Source organism: Gadus morhua, chromosome 21 (assembly GCF_902167405.1).
Source record: "Gadus morhua chromosome 21, gadMor3.0, whole genome shotgun sequence".
Taxonomy (NCBI): domain Eukaryota; kingdom Metazoa; phylum Chordata; class Actinopteri; order Gadiformes; family Gadidae; genus Gadus; species Gadus morhua.
The window spans coordinates 5,558,907-5,563,744 of NC_044068.1; the positions used below are offsets into that span (position 1 = coordinate 5,558,907).

Below are 4,838 nucleotides of genomic sequence, written 5' to 3' on the forward strand. Positions count from 1 at the left end.
GCTCATGACTTGTAAACTAGATCTTCAATAAGGCGATAATAAAATATATCTCTCTATCTATCATCCCTAATTTACAGTGTTGTTACAATACAGTAATCGTATTTTATCTTATTTATCAAGAGCGAAAGAAGTAAAGAGAAAGAGGTTTAGTTATCGTTCATGTAACATAATTATGGGTTTATATCACTCCTTTAAGAGATATATTGTGTTTGGTGATTCTACCGTGGTAAATGAGAGGCATGAGTACGCAGAGGACCTGAGTACAACCTACTGCAGTAATATCCTCACCAGAAGAGGGAGAGCAGGTATCAAACCAGCTCAGGGAAGCTCCACCTTGGATGCTATTAATTTATAGCTTCATCAAATATTTGGAACAGGGTCACAAACCTTCCTTCCTCAACCTCCTAAATACAGCCTGTAAACATTTGACTCGTCAAAGGCAAATATGATGTTTTTCATACTCTTACTGATTTTGGATTTCGGTATTCAAAATTCGGAATGCCGGAATACCATGTCAATGTAATAATAATAATAATAATACATTTAATTTAGAGGCGCCTTTCAAGACACCCAAGGTCACCTTACAGAGCATATAGTCATCATACATTTTTTAAATAAGCAAGACATTGTGGAAAAAATAAATAAATAAATAAAGATAAGCAATAAGAAATTAATAAAACAAAATGTATCAGGATAACTGTTATTTCCTCATTTCTGGTCATTTTTCTGATCGTAATGGCATTCTTATTCAGCCCCTTGTTGCTTCAACCAGATGTATTTTGTCCTAATTCATTCAATATGACTTTATTTAAATAAGATCATATCACAAGGATAGTCAACACTTAAAATATACATTTTAGTCAAATTGAATCGCCATATGTTTATTCATCTGATTACGGTTGGCATTCTCTGTGAGTGTAAAACAAATATCTTATATGTTCTTGCTATGATTTGCCCATATGTATTTTTCAAAAAAACAAATGTGTCAGTTAAAAAACAAGCTGATCCTGTTATAAAGTCACTTTAGATGCCACTTGTTGATATTTACCTCATAATAAAACGAGGCTATATCAATCAAGGCATGTAATCCATGAAATGAAAGCCGGTTTAACACACTTAGAAAAAGTGTGTCTGTATGTGTGTGTGTGTGTGTGTGTGTGTGTGTGTGTGTGTGTGTGTGTGTGTGTGTGTGTGTGTGTGTGTGTGTGTGTGTGCGTGTGTGTGTGTGTGTGTTTGTGTGTGTGTGTGTGTGTGTGTGTGTGTGTGTGTGCATGTCTGTGTCTGCATGCGTGTGTGTGTGTGTTTGTGTGTGTCTGTGCGTGTTTGTGTGCTTGTGTACTTGCGAGCGGCCCCGTCTGTGTGCTGTATGTTTTGTGGGTACACACATTGTCAAGAGGAGACCCCAAATGTTCAACAGACAGAGCTGAGGGTTCACCAGGACACAGACACGCTATTGTTTCATAAGATTTAGGGGGCCGTGATTGTTGTTATGACTATTAATTATGTATGAAGTGTGTTGATATGTGACAGATAGACCCTGGCTCTTGGGGAATGTAGGACACAAAGTTCTGCATAACAATGGTCTCCACATTCATTCTCACACAGCCACAGGCTGGTTACCTCCACAAGGCTATTCTTCGATGAACTACTTTAACTTGCGTTAAATCGTGTCTATGCTTATTTTATGCATCTGCCTTTTTGGAGGGAAAGTAGGCATCTTGTCCCACAATATGGCAGTTATTTCAGGGTTCCTTCTGTTGCATTTAACATCAGATCTGTGCATTACACAGTGAGCCCTGTAATAATATTACTTAATATAATATAATATACTATTTAATATTATTTAATTATATATATGTTATGATATATTTTAATATATTATATTATACATAATTTGATATGATATAATTATGATTGCATAGGTTTTGTAAATGTTTCTGTCAAATGGAAGTATCTCTGATAAGACAAATACAAAGATCTTAGACATGACCAAACAGGTCATTTCTAAGAGTAACAATGACCCATAAGGTCATTGTTACGCCTTTGTAACTGCATGAACCACCCCTCGTACGATTGATTGAATGAAATCAGCAGTGATATTCCACTTTGCTGATGAGTATCAACTCTCAACGCCCCGATAGTTGCAGCGTTTACGTGCAGTGCGGTGAGCTGCGCGGCGCTCCAGACGCGTCTCAAGCGCTCGCCATGCGTCTTACGTTTGTTTATGTTTAGTTTGTCAGCTCATGGCTCATGGCCGGTGATCCCCTGGACGCGCGGTGAAGTGCTGCCGCTCGGGAAAGCCCTGCCCGAGGGGGCGATGGTGGACAAAATGTGCTGTCGTCTTAGCGCAGAGAGGGCGCTTCCAATTATGGTTATTGTTTAACATCCTCAGATGCGTGGAGAGGATTAATGGAGCGCATCTGTGAGGTCCATATGTCCGCTCCTGGGGCCCGGCGCTGCTTAATTAAAAGCAAACGCTGCAGAACGGAGACTTGGGGATTGAAGGAGCTCTCGCGGAGGTTGACTTAATGCTTTTTTTTGTCATTGGATCTCAAGTTTAAATCGCACTTACATTAATTGAACCAGTGTGTCCCTTTTTTTTTCATCTATCGCGATAAGACCATTCATCATGTAGACCGTGTCAGTTTTAACGAACTTATCTCGATATTGATCGATGGTGTCGTTTGAGCCCCATTTGTTATGCATTATTATTGTGGTATTGGGTGTTGTCGGTTTAAATGAGGAAGATGCGATGTTATGCTTAGCTTCAAACATCTCGGATAAAAACCACGGCCCTTAGTCCATAGTCTATACCTGTTCATGTTCTGATACTAGAGACCTTATTAAATGCAATCCCCAAACCCAAACGTATTTTCTTTATTGTTATCTTACTGATTTCTTCCTATGTAGCCATAATGTAGCCTATGTGTAGGCTACAACATGTTTGTTTCAGTATTTCCCTTATTGCACCTAGGCCTATATATTAAAATGTTTAAAAATGTTCAATTTTTCATCCGGGATTATTGAAAGGAGGATTAGTTTGACTCCTCTTTTAAGTTTAAGTTTTGTACAAATGATTTTTTTTTTTTTTTTTGCCCTGCTCTTACATTTTCAAATAGGCCTATCATTTAACATTTTGATTGGAAGAGGCCATCCCCCCCCCCCCCCCAATCAATCAAGTCACCTGCTGTCCTGTATAACTGCCAGACCTGCAAGTGTGTGGGTCAATAGGACTAATTTTGTGTTCAGTAATTTCGTGTCCTGTATAATTGTTGGTCCTGTGGAATTGTTTGTCCAGTAATTGTGTGTCCTTTGTAAGTGTGGGTCCTTTACAATTGTGTGTCCTTTATGTACAATTGTGTTTACTGTGTGTCCTTTATAATCGTGGATCCAGTAGAACTGTGTGTCCTGTATCATGTGTCCGGTAATTTGGGGTCCTGTAGTCCATGTCCAGTAATATGTTTCCTGTATAATTGTGTGTCCGGTAATTTTGGGCCCTATGGCCGCATGTCCTGTATAATTGTGTGTTCTGTAATATTGTGTCATTCTCTGCTAATTGGAGGTCAAATGTGTAACAAAGCATGTCAGCAGCTGCAGCAAAAGTCAGTCCGTAATAAGCAGGCCCGTTGACAGTCAGTCTGGTCTTTAAACGCCTAATTAGACGGATGGTTCCTAACGGCTCCCGTAATCCATGTTGCTGGATGAGCTCAACGTCACCTCCACGTGAGGTGATTGGTTTAATGGTAACCAAATAAATCAATACATTCACTGTGACCGATGGCGCACATAAATGCGTCTTTTGTGGCCAAATTGACTTGTTATTTTGGGGCTGTATCTCATCACAAAGCATATAGGGCCCCTTGTAGGGGCTTATACTTTCAAGCTATTCCACAAAAATAGTTTTGATTTTTTAAATTATTATCTTTAGTTGTTTAAAGTAGTCCTAATTAATTTTTCAAACGATCACGTTGATGTTAATTTCCCAATGTCAAACAGCCACCTAAACTAAAACAGTAACCTTGGCGGGCCCAATGGGCCGCTGTGGCTCCATGGTTCTAAAGTGCGCGTTTAGGGAACAAGAAGTGTTGCCGATGTGCGGTGTGAACCGGCCAGCGGCGGGGCCTGAACCAAGAACCTCCCGTCAATAGAGGGCTGGATTATCCTCCTTCTGAGACGGGATTAACATAACTCACATTCCTGCCTGCCTGCCTTTTTTTAAAAGGGGTCTCTGACCAGCGTTTTATCGCTGGGTTAACCAGACAGCCATACCGAAGGTGGTGTGTTGTGGGATGATGGTGTTTTTTTGTGATGAGATATAGACTAAATATCGCGATACTTTTATTTGGGGAGGGGGGGAATGATGTACACGGACAGACCTGTCATTTGAAATCTTTTATTTATTGTTGTGTGCTCGGCCTCCTCACAGGAGTGTATCCCTCCGCCCAGCATACCCTATTTCAACTAATAGTGTGTATTATAACTTATCATTTAACATTGGAGACATAGAAAATTAAACTATCCAAGTCACAGCTCAGCAAACAGGCATACATGTACACACAGTATCACAGTCTCAAACTTCTAACACAGCAAAAGGAAACGAAACAGGAATGAAATCAAAACAACACATAGGGGGAAACTTGTGTGAGCGCACACGGGACTGATTGTCTTTGTAACTAGTGTCTTATAAACATACTTTATAAATTAAATAGTGCATCCGGGTTCACGACAGAGTTGTCTCCCTCTCACACACACACACACACACACACACGCACACGCACACGCACACGCACTCGCTCTCTCTCTCTCTCTCTCTCTCTCTCTCTCTCTCTCATGCTGTT

The 4,838-nt window shown here is 40.2% G+C and overlaps 1 protein-coding gene across 2 annotated transcripts in view; it reads right to left on the bottom strand.

Moving 5' to 3' along the window:
• Positions 1 to 4,379: 4,379 nt before the first annotated feature.
• The window catches only part of LOC115534074 (homeobox protein OTX2), a 4,131-nt gene continuing 3,672 nt past the window's right edge, over positions 4,380 to 4,838 (bottom strand). For both annotated transcript variants that reach the window (XM_030344687.1, XM_030344686.1), the window contains one exon: positions 4,380 to 4,838. This exon is cut by the window's right edge and continues 871 nt beyond it. The gene's annotated coding sequence lies outside the window, so the exon portion shown is untranslated.